Source organism: Anolis sagrei, chromosome 3 (assembly GCF_037176765.1).
Source record: "Anolis sagrei isolate rAnoSag1 chromosome 3, rAnoSag1.mat, whole genome shotgun sequence".
Lineage (NCBI taxonomy): Eukaryota > Metazoa > Chordata > Lepidosauria > Squamata > Dactyloidae > Anolis > Anolis sagrei.
In genome coordinates, this window is record NC_090023.1 from 144,697,738 (window position 1) to 144,713,212 (window position 15,475).

A 15,475-nucleotide genomic window follows, 5' to 3' on the forward strand; every position below is an offset into this window, starting at 1 on the left:
TTTTGGCATCTGAGGTGCAGTATCCCCAAACAGCTCGCTCAGTCTCTCAGACAACAAACAAATGATAATATTAAACAGAGAATGATCAATTTGTTGTCTTTTCATTATACTCATAATCTGCTGCCTATTTTGGCGGCTTTGTTCTGAAGGGGCTGACCCTGAGCAATGAACACAGGTGTCTTTTTAGCTATGTTGCGAAAACAGCTTGTTTTGCTGAAAATGTTGTTCTTTTTATGAAATCGTGTTTAATTATATTTGTATCTAAAATAATGCAGTGGCTTAAATCCAATTAGTCATCCCAACTGGAGTAGACTCGTTGAATTGATGGAATTTACATAATGGTTGATTTAGTATTTAGCCTACTTTAATTGGAATGAGTGATTGCGTTTAGGCCAATATAGAACCATTTAGAAGAGCAACGTGCTTTGAAGATGATGAGGGTGATGATAATAATACGTACAAAGAAGATGATCAAAATATAAATAAAACTTCAAAATTGAAGTAATTCATGTGGAATGCTATGATGAAAATGCTCATTGTAATATAATAATGAGTGAAATCAATTATTTTGGAAGCAGAACTCTAGAAATAAGTGTGGAGACAGAATTCAATGGATTTGCCCCTAAGTAAGCAAGTGCAAGAATGCAGGATAGGAGCATATCACTGTGGGTCATGTTTCTTACTAGGAAGAGTGGAATGAGAATACTTTTGCAGTATTGTGACTTGATGACTCAACAAAATGTCAAAGATAAAGCCAACATTTTGTACCATTCAATTGAGTTAACGGTGATCTTGCAAAGAATATATGACAAGGCAAGCCATAGTGAAGTAATGATGAAACATCCAAACAAGATAATCAGAATTTTTTATCCAATTTTGTTAAGACAGAAGCTTAAGATGATGTCAAGGCTTTGCTGTTCTACTAACAACTGATATATTTACTAAACTAGCCTAAAATCACCACTAGTTGGGAAGCCAGGTCAAATGCGTAATACTAGAACATTAATCTTTCTAATACATACCCTTTGGTTTAGGAACCCTTATTGGCTTTTCTCTAATTCCACAACAAAGTTTGTGCAGATAAGACTGTATATATGAGCCCAGAAGGAAACACTAATAAGTTGTGGGGTTTACTCTTAGTTAATTGTAAGAGAATTGTATTGTTCTTGTTCAGAATTTGCTTATTCTCTTTTGCAGAATAGTAAGAAGTAAGACCCAAGGTTTGTTCAACTTGACCTTTGCAGATCTAATACATTTTATATTATCCTAACCTGTATTTGCCTTATTTTCAACTGGGAAATAATTCACCATAAAACGTTTTGGAGTGGGGGCTGCTTTGTGAGTTGTTCATAAGAGATATGATGACTTTTTCATAGAATGCACATTTTGAAAAAAATATGTTTAAGGAAAATAGATATAACGACACAGAGCCCATGTGTAACAGCAATGGAATGATAAGACTCTGGTCACAGCATATTATGCTAAACTTCGTATTCTAAGCTATCATATATTACGAAGTGTAGATATGAAATTTTGTTTGTCATTCTGCATTCAAATCAGTGCATCCTTTCATATTACTTCAAAGTGCTACTTTTGACACTTGTGGGCTGAATAAGCTGAGTTAAGAATTATATCATTAATCATAAGTAAGATTCTACACAGTTGAGTGAAATGTAAGGAATCTGAAAGGGTGACTCCACTATGGCTCTCCTGTCACTACCCCTGGGATGCTCAGTTGTGCTGTGATCACCCCATCCCCACAGCCTCTTCATAGCTGGTGGAAGGAGGATCAGAGAAATGCCTAACTAACTATATCCCCATAGCCAGATGCAGAAAGACAACACCATTGGCTGAGATTTCCAGAGGACCCCAGTGGATCTTGGAGAAAAAGTCGTAAGTCTGTGTCCAGTTATGGAGACATAGATACTTATCCAATCTGGCCTATTTTCTTCAAAACCAAGTGAATGGCTGTGTAGAGGCTTTGGATGTTGCACAGTGATGTTGCAGCAACCAAAAATGATATGTATGTATACAATGAATTTATACTTGCCTGTGTCACTAGCCAAATGCCACCTATAGTTTACTTCTTCAATTTTCCATTTGAAACCTCTTGCTTGGATAGAATGACCCATAAGAAATTGACAAATCCTTCGGAGTTCTACTTGGATTGTTTTCAGGCTTTCCTATGATTTAAAAAACCTTGAAAAATTCAGAAAAGTCCTGAGAAATGAGTGAGAGCACGGAAAGGCATTGTCCTGTTCCCTGCTTATGTCCAGTCTCTCTGCATTTGTCAAAGTGATCCACACAATTGCCCAAAACTCTCCCTCATCAAGTGGAAAAGGGTAATCTGGAGCACGGAGTCACCTCTCTTCACTGCTCCAGAAGGTAGAGCTAACAGATGAGAATTTTTAAAAAGTGCCTTTTCCCAAAGAATCTCAGAACTGGGAGACTTGTCAGCAGGAGGAGGCTTCTGTGTCTTTGATACCACTTCATTACACTTCACTTGGATCCCATTTTCACAGTCAAGGGTAACACCACATTCAATTGAGCACAGGAAGGGGTTGTCATCTTTCTGCCTGCACCAAAACCTGAAAGAGAGAAGCAATGGCACAAGAAGATGTTAGCAGGGCATCAAAGATCTGTCTAACTGTCCAAGACTAACAATTTTATACTTTCCAATTCCTTCTTTTTTATTTTTATCTAGTCTTCATGGGATGAAGAATATTCAATCATATGTATGGCTCAGAAGCTCACTCTGTTCCTTCCCAAGTTAGGATGTAGTCTGCATATACTTCTGGGAATGTCTCTTTCCTTATTTGTAGAATTAGATTAGGTTTGAAATCTGTAGTTTGTTGACCTGAATTATGAAGGGAGAGGGCTCTCTTCTTTCAGAAAAAAACAATATTTTTTTTGCCCTTGAAAATCATGATTGGCTGTCCCTGCTTTCTGGAGGAGTGAGGAGAAGCCCATGAGGCTGTTTGAGTGTTAATAGAAAAGAGCAGCAGAGACACACGGGAGTAGGACATGTGTGTGTTGAGAAACTAATTTCCCTGCATAGAAATCCGATTGGCAGAGGAAATTCTGGACTCGTAAAGTTCATATTTCCTTTTATGGTGGTGTTTCTTTGATCTCCAATTGTTTTCCAGGCCTGACTTTGGAAAAATCTATTATCCTTTCAATGCACAACAGTCAAGGAAAGGACATCCTTGTCTGTTGCCATACTGAAGACTAAATTCCGCACATAGTAAATTATTACACTTTTCATGAAGGTAGATTGTTGTTTCATATTGACTTTTATTTTTCCCAGAACAAATGCATAATTAGTTATTTAAAATAAGGGTTTTCCATCCAATTAACCTCCCTTTTTTGCATTTTAAAGCATTAAAGCACACATTCCCTTTATATGAAGGCTGATAAGCCTGGAATTCTAGGACCATATCTTGAGGCCTAGGGACAGATCCATTTAGCCTGATACATTGAACATCATCTACCGTTGTGTAAAATATACCCTTCAAACAGCAAACACAAAGTCTACTAAATAAGGAAATACTTATCTAGTTGGGAATTGAGTTTCTTAAGCTCTATTTTTGAAACAGAAAAGAGAAAAGTTCCTAGGCTTTCCCAAGATCTCCCTTAAAAAGAAACAAGCACATATCTCTCTGACTCTGTAGTAACACATTTGCAATCACTACAGTCAGACAAACAATCAAAACCTTTTCCAAGCAAAACCAAAGTTTTCTAGACTTTGGTTTTGATAGATGCCCCCAATAAGTATTGACCACTGCCGACTCCATTTCTCCCTCCAGGTTAGGTTTTAGAGTCCTCTTTCAGCCCCTCTCAATCGTTGTGATGATAATAGTCACCAAATATTTGGAGGAAGAAGAAATGGTGGTAATAGTAGTGGCGATAGAAATGATAAATATACATGAATAAGACCATAGAGATTACCAAGTTTTCATAAATATAAACCCCAATTGATTTAATGAGGCTTAAGCATTGGATGAAATGTAAATATGTAAAATGGTGCACATTTAAACATATCCAAGATATAGTTTCAGGGTTTTCACTGCAGAAAGATTTTGAGAGATAGAAAAAGGAAAAGCAAATTATCATTTTAAACAACAACAAAAATACAGAGATATAGCATGGGTGACACCTGGCTTGAAAACAGTATGTGTGAAAGGGATCTAGGTGTCTTAGGAGATCTGGGCTTTCCACAGAAGTTGAGGAAGCAGGAACCCATTTTGTTTCCTTCTGCTTCAGGGTAAGCTTGTTTGAATTTAACAGCTTTCAGGGCTGCTCTCTTTGAGAGGCGGGGCTTCCTGAGTTTAAAAACTAACTGCTAAGAGGCGGGGCTTCCTGGTTATCCTATATAAACCAGTGTCTGAACCCAAGGGGCAGCTGGGCTTTCCACAGAAGTTGAGGAAGCAGGAACCCATTTTGTTTCCTTCTGCTTCAGGGTAAGCTTGTTTGAATTTAACAGCTTTCAGGGCTCATACACTCAGTAACCTATACTTTCACCCCTGCATACAGACAACAACATCAAACACACACCAAGAGCATTAGCAACCTCCAGATGGAACAAACACGGAAACTTCCCATCTCATGCACAAGCTGTGGCATGTTCAGCTTTTTCACACTACAATTACTCAATTACATCTGCCCCAAGTGTACACAGATCACTCGCATGGAACACAGGATACGACAACTCGAGGACCGTATTAAGACCCTTAAGGACATTCAGGAACTTGAGCTCTTCTTAGACACCACTCACCACACTGGCCTAGACACGCAGCCCATATCACACCAACATTACGGGGAGGCTCAACAGAACAGCACCTCAGATGTGGACAACCCTCAGGCTTGGAGAAATGTCACCCTTAGAAGGACACATAGGACCCGGAAGCCTCCTCAGAATACCTCCGCTCAGCTGCAGTTACACAATAGATTCCAAATTCTCACACAACTAGCACCTGACCAAGAAACACAACATATTGGGGAAGACCAGAATGGCTTAGATACTGATCAGTGGCTCATCCTTGATCAGTGTGCGGAGGATAGCCCTGACCGGGACAACACTTCACAACATTCACACTTGCACAATCGTGCAGGTGTACCATCCCCAACCATAGACCAGGAGCAACAGGAACACATACAGGAGAACCATAGGCTCTCGGACGAATCTCAATGGATTGTCCTTGACGAATGCACCGGGGATGTCGAGGAGGAGGACAACACTTTTCACCTACACAATTCACACCAACAGGATCACTTTTCTGGAGACCTACACACTACATTGCACAAAAGGGGCGCTGTCATTCCTGAAAGTAAACAGGTCTTGGTAGTAGGCGACTCCCTCCTTAGAGGAACGGAAGCTGTCATTTCCAGACCAGATGGGATGGCTCGAGAAATATGCTGCCTACCGGGGGCAAAAATACACCATATCACTCAGAGGCTCACCAGGCTCCTCAAGCCCTATCACCGTCCTCCCCTCATGTTGATTCATGTAGGAACCAATGATACTGCAAGGCATACGTTTCAAAAGATCACAAATGATTTTCGAGCTCTAGGAGCAATACTAAAAGAATGTAATGTACAGGTGGTCTTTTCATCCCTCCTCCCTGTTGTAAGACACGGACCCACAAGAGCCAGAAAAATAGTACAGGTCAATGACTGGCTTAGAAAATGGTGTCAGGAGGAACGCTTTGGCTTCCTCGACCATGGCCTGCTATTCCAGGAGGATGGCCTACTGGCAAGGGATGGGGTGCATCTCACACAAGTAGGAAAACACTTTTTTGCTCACAGACTCGCAAACCTCATTAGACGCACTTTAAACTAGGTCCACCGGGGGAGGGGGACAACAGCCTTGCGAACGCTACTTTACCCATAATGTCTGGGAATCGCCAGAAGGCTAAACGGAGGGCTGCACAAACACAACAAGGACCACGTACCAAAAGCACAATAATCCCAATTAAACAGCTCAAGGGAAGATCCCAGGGGCTCACATGTCTTTACACTAATGCACAGAGCATGGGAAATAAACAAGACGAACTCCAACTTCTAGCACAACACCACAAATATGATATCATAGCCATCACTGAAACCTGGTGGGATGACTCCTATCGCTGGAATGTAGATATCGAGGGGTATAACCTCTTTCACAGAAACCGAACAAAGGGGAGAGGAGGCGGAGTAGCCTTATATGTCAAAAACTCTTATGCTGCAGAAGAAATTCAAGACAGCAATCTGGGAAACCAGCTTGAAATCATCTGGATAAGAATCAAGGGAACTGGGACTCAAAAAGATGTCGTTGTAGGCGTCTACTACAGACCCCCAAGCCAGGAGGAAGATCTTGATGAAGTCTTCTGCCAACAGTTGACCAAACAGGCACAGAAAAGAGATGTAGTAGTCATGGGCGATTTCAACTATCCCGATATTTGCTGGAAAACAAACTCGGCCAAGAGTACAAGGTCCAACAAATTTCTCGCTTGCCTTGCAGACAATTTCATGGTCCAGAAGGTAGAAGAGGCAACAAGGGGATTGGCTACTCTTGATCTCATCCTAACAAATGTGGAGGACCTGATTGATGCGGTCGAAGTGGTAGGATCCTTAGGGGCAAGTGACCATGTGCTCCTGCAATTTGAGGTACAAAGGAAGGCCGAAACTAAGACAAGTCAAACCCGCATTTTGGACTTTAGGAGAGCTGATTTCCAAAAAATGAAGGAAACGCTGAGCAGCATTCCGTGGACACAGATACTAAAAGACAAGGGAGCTACGGATGGATGGGAACTTCTCAAGAGTGAAATACTCAAGGCGCAATTGCAAACCGTGCCAACAAAGAGAAAAAATAGGACAAGTGCAAAGAGGCCAGAATGGATGTCCAAAGAACTTCTAACTGTGCTAAGACACAAAAGAGACATGCACAAGAAGTGGAAAAAGGGAGAAATCACCAAAGAAGAATTCAAACAAATAGCCAACACCTGTAGGGAAAAGGTCCGCAAAGCTAAAGCAAAAAACGAGCTCAGACTTGCCAGGGACATTAAAAACAATAAAAAGGGCTTCTATTCTTATGTCAGTAGAAAAAGGAAAAACAAGGAGGCGATAGGACCTCTTCGAGGAGAAGATGGGGCAATGCTGACAGGGGATAGGGAAAAGGCAGAACTACTTAATGCCTTCTTTGCCTCGGTCTTCTCACAAAAAGAGAGTCTTCAACCTCAGCAAGATGGAGTGGATGAGGGATTGGAGGACATCCAACCCCAAATTGGGAAAGAAGTCGTCCAGGAATACCTGGCCGCTCTTAATGAGTTCAAGTCCCCAGGGCCAGATCAACTACACCCAAGAGTACTGAAGGAACTAGCGGAAGTCATTTCGGAACCATTGGCAACCATCTTTGAGAGTTCTTGGAGAACGGGAGAAGTTCCAGCAGATTGGAGGAGGGCCAATGTGGTCCCAATCTTCAAGAAGGGAAAAAAGGATGACCCAAACAACTACCGTCCGGTCAGCCTCACGTCGATACCGGGCAAGATTCTGGAAAAGATTGTTAAGGAAGCGGTCTGCAAACACTTAGAAACAAATGCAGTCATCGCTAATAGTCAACATGGATTTATCAAAAACAAGTCATGTCAGACTAATCTGATCTCTTTCTTCGATAGAGCTACAAGCTGGGTAGATGCGGGGAATGCCGTGGATGTAGCGTACCTGGATTTCAGTAAGGCCTTCGACAAGGTCCCCCATGACCTTCTGGCAAGGAAACTAGTCCAATGTGGGCTAGGCAAAACTACGGTGAGGTGGATCTGTAATTGGTTAAGTGGACGAACACAGAGAGTGCTCACTAATGCTTCCTCTTCATCTTGGAAAGAAGTGACGAGCGGAGTGCCGCAGGGTTCCGTCCTGGGCCCGGTCCTGTTCAACATCTTTATTAATGACTTAGATGAAGGGCTAGAAGGCATGATCATCAAGTTTGCAGACGACACCAAATTGGGAGGGATAGCCAATAGTCCAGAGGACAGGAGCAGAATTCAAAACGATCTTGACAGATTAGAGAGATGGGCCAAAACTAACAAAATGAAGTTCAACAGTGACAAATGCAAGATACTCCACTTTGGCAGAAAAAATGAGATGCAAAGATACAGAATGGGGGACGCCTGGCTCGAGAGCAGTACGTGTGAAAAAGATCTTGGAGTCCTCGTGGACAACAAGTTAAACATGAGCCAACAATGTGATGTGGCGGCAAAAAAAGCCAATGGGATTTTGGCCTGCATCAATAGGAGCATAGTGTCTAGATCTAAGGAAGTAATGCTACCCCTCTATTCTGCTTTGGTTAGACCACATCTGGAATATTGTGTCCAATTCTGGGCACCACAGTTCAAGAGAGATATTGACAAGCTGGAAAGTGTCCAGAGGAGGGCGACTAAAATGATCAAGGGTCTGGAGAACAAGCCCTATGAGGAGCGGCTTAGGGAACTGGGCATGTTTAGCCTGAAGAAGAGAAGGCTGAGAGGAGATATGATAGCCATGTATAAATATGTGAGAGGAAGCCACAGGGAGGAGGGAGCAAGCTTGTTTTCTGCTTCCTTGGAGACTAGGACACGGAACAATGGCTTCAAACTACAAGAAAGGAGATTCCATCTGAACATTAGGAAGAACTTCCTGACTGTGAGAGCCGTTCAGCAGTGGAACTCTCTGCCCCGGAGTGTGGTGGAGGCTCCTTCCTTGGAAGCTTTTAAACAGAGGCTGGATGGCCATCTGTCAGGGGTGATTTGAATGCAATATTCCTGCTTCTTGGCAGGGGGTTGGACTGGATGGCCCATGAGGTCTCTTCCAACTCTTTGATTCTATGATTCTATGATTCTATTCTATGATTCTATGATCACAAGGTGAGCATGAGCCAACATTGTGATGTGGCAGCTAAAAACGCCAATGCAATTCTATACTGCATTAATAGGAGTATAGAGTCTGTATCAAGGGAAGACATACTACCTTGTCACACATGCCACCAAAGGAGACCTGGATTGCTTTGTTCCGCCAGCAGTCGTGTGTGGGACATGGGGACTCGCCTCCCCTCACCCTGTTCTGAGGTAGCTTTCCCCTTCCTTTTTTGGTGGCTAACTCATAATTCCTTATGGAAAGTCAGGGAGCCTGACATTGTCGGCTGTCACAATTTTTTGAGTGGCATCAGCACTCCAGCCACTGAGCTGTCACAGAAATAGTGTGATGAGAGCCATTGGGCACTGTGGCTGAAATCCAAAAATGCAATCAAACCCTGTAAAATAAGGTTTGTGTGAAAAGGTCCTTAGTCTCACTCCATTTTGCTTTGGTCAGACCTCACCTGGAATCAGGGCCGTAGCTGAGGGGGGGGGGGGGGGGTTAAAGATTTAACCCTGCCCTGAAATGTGTCAGTTTAAAAAGGAAACCTGGTTTACTGATAACTTGGTTAACCAGTTAAAATTCTTGAGCAAACCAATAGTAGAATGTGCTGCCTTGGAGTGTGGTGCAGTTGCCTTCACTGGAGCCTTTTAAGCCTTGTGTGTTGTGTGCTGCCTGGCAAGGTGCCAAGTTATCCCAGTGGATGGCTGGAGTCCACATGTCCCAGTAGCACTGAACCACCCTTACTGTCCCCCTCCTCCCCTTTCCCTTCTCTGTCGCTCAGCGTGAGTGGATGTGACAAGGGATGACCACAAAGAATTTTGCACCTGGTGGTTACTGCAAAGCTCAGGACAAGAAGGGGATGGTAAGTGTTATCCCTTATCCCTGGGCTGCCTGAGCTTGGGGAAAGCTGGATGGATCTGTGAATAGCTGTGGCTGGTTCTGAGGGAGAACCCGTCCAGCTATTTACATAAAGAAAGTGCAGACAAGCTCTGGAGCTTTGAGTAGCTTTAGTGTATCTCTCAACTTTGGTTAATAGGGGCCAAGGATGTGTTAAATAGCCTTGGCAGGCATTAGGATGCACTGTGCATCATAGAATCAGTTCACCTCTACACCTCATTTAGATGTTGTAGATCAGGGGTCCTCAAACTAAAGCTTGGGGGTCAGATACGGCTCTCCAAGGTCATTTACCCTGCCCTCATTCAAAATCAACCTAAGTCTGAAATGACTTGAAAGCAAACAACAACAACATCCCTATCTCATCAGTCAAAAGCAGGTCCACACTTCCCATTGAAATACTAATAAGTTTATATTTGTTAAAATTGTTCTTTATTTTAATTATTGTATTGTTTTAAAGTATTTTTTTTGCACTATGAATAAGATATAATCCGGCCCTCCAACAGTTTGAGGGACTGTGACCTGGCCCTCCCTCTGTTTAAATAGTTTGAGGACCCCTGGTGTAGATGGTCCTCAAGATCCTGTGATTCTATGAATCCCTTCTTAAACATTTTCGGTTCAATTTTTATTTGGTTATATTATCTCGTTTCTGTATTTTAGTGTTCAATATCCTACTTATTATTTCCTAATTATTTACTTATTACCCCTGATTTATTTTCTGCCGCACTGATTTTTCCCCAGCTAAAGCATTCTAAGGATTATTAATGTGTGTGATTCCTTCACTGACCTGTTTTGTCCATTCTTTCAGCCTCTTTATCTGCTTATAAAGACCTTAATGCCAAATCAATTTAAGGAAATAATAATCAAGTAACTCCAAAATTAATTAATCAAATTATCAATTTGTTGACTTTAGTTCCCTTTTACTCTCATAGTGTATTCATTTCTTTTTAATCCCTTGGCCCAAGATTAGTCTTCTTCAGCACAGCTCAAGATCAGCTTCGGTTTGAAACATTTACTCTGTGTTTCTGGGAGCATTATTCAGTTCCTCGGGCCGCTATTGGAGCCATGTTCAATCAGACAAGTCCCACTGTGTTTAATGAGGCTTAATCCTGAGCAAGTGTGCATACGATTGAAGCCATCATTTATTAAGTGTTCAGCTCATTAACTAGATTATCTAGTAGTCAAACAATCAGTTTACTAGCTACTTTGTTTATAAATCCCATGCCAGTTTCCCTTGAAAAGATATTAAATCATTAATGGAAGGTCTTTCCTACAGTAATGGCTTGCAGAAAGTTTCTTCACTGCTTTACATGTTGAGGATTCCAGATGTGGATTCTACTCTAAACATAATTGTTAATCCCAAATAGAGTAGAATCAATGGCATTGATGTATATGTGGACTTATCTAGTTCATGTTGATTCACTAGAACTTCTCCAGTTGCTTCTAAGAATGGGACATAGACCTCTGTTAGTTCAACATGGACTTGAAGATCACAGTAATGTGCATTTCAGATGCATCTCAACACAAGAACTAGTTTAGTGGCCCAAGCGTAAACAATTCTTCAAGATGTCACTTCTCTTAGACAGGATTTATGCATTACCGTGTAACCTTTCTTGACCTATTTCCCTAATTGGAATGCGGTTAGTGGCCTAGGAAACTCTCACTTTCACCTGGCCTTTCCTGCTTCTGTCTTAATGAAATTAATTGTAAACAGTCATGGCAAAATGCTCAGAATAATTTGTTTCAGGCCATCTAGGTCAAACTCACAGACAGCGCACATGGAGGTATTGATTTTTGATGAGTGACATCTACTTTGCTTGATGCAATGGACCAGCTATACGTGCTGACTTGCAGGGCATTCAGTTTTTCCTTTCAAGATATTACCTAATAGCTGTCCACATACACCCTGCTGTTGTGAATATTTTAACACTAGCCAGGATCATTAGTGGATCTGTATTTCTGAAGTCAACACACATTAGTGCTGCAATGAAGTGAATAGAGAAGCATTGGCTTTTGAAGGAAAGTTAGTGTTCTAAACACCTAAAATGTAAATCTTACAGTAAAATTGGGGAGAGGAAGCTATTTTTCATAGCTTAGTGATAGCTTTGCCTCTCTCAAAGTTGACATACCAGTAATTGTGTGTATGGTTCTTTGCTACTCCAAAACTCAGACCGCAGAGGTCACCAGTAAGGATGAGTTTAGTCTGACAGAAAAAGGAAAATGATTTTAAATTAGATGTCTGTTGAGATTAGCATAACCACAGGCAATTGCTCTGCTGATCATAATGTCGTCGTGTCCCCCCCCCCCCCCCCAAAATATTCCCTTTGTTAGCTGAATTTGAAGAAACTGGGATTCCCTTATCAGGGGAGATATTTGTTGGGGAGAATGTTTTCTGGATCCTGCTCAGTCCTTTAGCAACAACAGTATCATATTTGTATCTGTGTTTCTGTATGCATTCATATGTCATTTTAGTCTAACCTTTGGGATTCTATATTATGTATAATTTGGGTCATGGTTTAGCACAGTGAGTTAAACCACCAGTTGCAATAAATCTTGCCGACTAGAAGGTTGGCAGTTCAAGTTGCGGGCGGGGTGAGATCCTTCTGCTGACGTAGCAGTTCGAAAACAGTAATGTGAGCAGATCTATAGGTACCATTTTGGTGGAAAGGTAAAAGGTGCCCATGAAGACATGCTGGCAATTCAATTAGGAAGGCGTCTATGGACAACAGGCTCCTCGGCATGGAAAAATGGAACAGCAGCACCTCTCCATGGCCAAAGTTGTACATAGCCTCCAGAAAACAAGCTTGCTCCCTCCTCCCTCTCACATATTTATACATGGCTATCATGTCTCCTCTCAGCCTTCCTTACTTCAGGCTAAACATGCCCAGCTCTTTGAGCCACTCCTCATAGGGCTTGTTCTCCAGACCCCTGATAATTTTAGTCGCCCTCCTCTGGACACATTCCAGCTTGTCAATATCTCTCTTCATTTGTGATGCCCAGAATTGGACACAATATTCCAGGTGTGATCTCACCAAGGCAGAATAGAGGGGTAGCATGACTTCTCTGGATCTAGACACTATACTCCTATTGATGCAGGCCAAAATCCCATTGGGTTTTTTTGCTGCCACATGACATTGTTGGCTTATGTTTAACTTGTTGTCCACGAGGAGCCCAAGATCTTTTTCACACCTACTGCTCTCGAGTCACGCGTCCCCTATTCTGTATCTTTGCATTTCATTTTTTCTGCCTAAGTGGAGTATCTTGCATTTGTCCCTGCTGAACTTCATTTTGTTAGTTTTGGCCCATCTCTCTAATCAGAAATGAAAGAGGAAAGCCTTGCCTCTATCTACGTACTGTCTGTCTTTGTTGTTAATTGTATAACAGCATTGAATGTTTGCCATATATGTATTCTGTAATTCGCTCTGAGTCACTTCAGGGAGATAGAGCAGAATATAAATAAAGTATATTATATTATTATTATTAATTTACTAGGCACACTGCTGCATTTACTCATTTTACTGTTTTCACTTTCTGAGAAGAGTGGAAATCTATATTGAACTCAACTGGTTTTGATGAAAGGGGAGAGATAAGACAACATCTTTAATATCTGAAGGGGTCCCTTGTAGAATATTCCACAAAGCTGTTCTTTGCTGTTCTACTAAGAACAAAACATAAAGATTTCAGAGAAGCACATTTTGAGCAAGGCTTCCAAGAAAATCCCTCATGCTCTAGGTTTTTTTTGACAGTGTAGCAGAATGCTGGAAGAAGTGGTAGGTTCCCCTTGAGAAGGATTTGAGCACAAGCTGGATGGAGATCTGTCTTGGATGCCATAATTTTATTCTGCAGCACTGTTACAATGCCAGGGCTCTGCTGTTATTCAAGCAGAGGTGAATCAAACAAACACCTAGTTTGTATCAGACAGTTTAATTGAATCAGCACTTACTTCCTGGCTGTTTTAATAGTCCAAAATATATAACATAAAGATAGCACTCAGCCATAGAATATAAAACAAAAACTGATAGCAAACGCTACACCGTAGTCAAAGGGTCCAGTCCGGTGGTCAAATGCTGAGAGTTCAATGACCAAAGTCCAGGAATCAAGAGTCTATACTGTAGTCAGAAGCCAGTCCAAAGATTCAAGGTTCCAGGATTCCAAAGGCTCAGGAAACAGGTCAGGATACTGAAAATCCATAAACCTGGGGGGAAACGAGCAGCATCTACCACCAAGATAAAACAAGTAATTTTCTCTTAGTTCCTTATATCCAGAAACACCCAGCTGCAACCTGTCTCTTGCATACCTCCACCTTTAATTGCTTTCACCCATGAACTCTTACTTACAGATTATTCAACCCTTTAGAACTAAGACATATATTAACCTTTCCATCACCAACTGGTAGTCCTACCACCACCAACCACCATCAACTGCAGAACATGATACATGACAGACACACTTTCTTTATCAGGAAGGAGCCTGTAGTATAGATGATTTTCAGCATACACTGGCGATTTTTTCAACTCCATAAGTCTGTGTATATTTTGGCGGGACTCTTCAAAGGCTTAGTAGGATCAAATGTCCAGTGTATGCTGAAAAATGTAAATACAAGATCCGTTCTTGTCTAATTAAATCATATCCTAATTCATCTATCTGACAATATCTGCTAGACATGCAAGATTCTGAAAGGACGCCATTATCAACTTTTCAATGCTATTGGTACCCTCCCTTTTCACGGAGATTCCTCTGAGAATGCCTTGACTGGAAGTAATCCTAATTTTAGCTCCTAGGAACTCTGTGAGGTAATTAGGGCTAAGTTCAAATTTTCTCATTAGTGTCATGACAAAATTGAAATTTCTCATGTAAAGTATTTAAAGCAAAGAGCATATGGTGAGGAAACACTTCTGTATCACAGCCTTCCTCAAAAAATTCACCCCCTCTCCCTGCATTGCCAACCATTCTCAAAGTCAGGTTGGGCAATTTATGTTTGAGTGAGGACTTGAACCCATTTCACCCTGATCTACACCCCACTGTTCTATCCCAACTTCACCCACCTACCATCCTCCCAACTACAACTCTCATCATCCTCAGTTAGGTGAATTGAGTAGATAAAGGTGATAGGATAAGGCAACCAAGTTGCGGAAGGCTGTTTTATCCATGACTCCATACAGCAGTGGTTCTCAACCTGTGGGTCTCCATGTGCCTACAACTCCCAGAAATCCCAGCCAGTTTACCAGCTGTTGGGATTTCTTGAAGTTGAAGGCTAAAACATCTGAGGACCCACAGGTTGAGAACCACTGCCATACAGGTTTCTATGTACTGCTGAATCTGGAGCATCTTAAGAAAAAAAATCTTGATTGAGAAATATTTGTATACAATTTAATTCCTTAAATCGACAGTCTGAATCCTACAAATGACACACGATACCATTCAAAATCCAGTATAATTCAAGGAGCAAATCATTGACAGTTCAAACCCATTGCCATTCCTTCAGTGTTTTTTTTTCCTTTAAAGGTAAATTTGCAGTGGGGAATATAGACTTTAATAATATGTGATGCTGTGTTTTAACAGCTGGGTGGTATAACTATTAAATTATAGTATAGGTCATTAAACTTCCTTAATTATAGTAAAAAAAAATCTAGAGAGTGGCTTTACTCCCTCCTATCTACCAAGGAAGTACTATTTAATTCCACTAAAGGTTAACCATTATCATTAGAAAGTT

General features: G+C 41.4%; 1 protein-coding gene across 5 annotated transcripts in view; it reads left to right on the forward strand.

Moving 5' to 3' along the window:
- The window catches only part of ENOX1 (ecto-NOX disulfide-thiol exchanger 1), a 527,672-nt gene that overhangs the window by 70,436 nt on the left and 441,761 nt on the right, over nucleotides 1-15,475 (forward strand). The window lies entirely within an intron of this gene.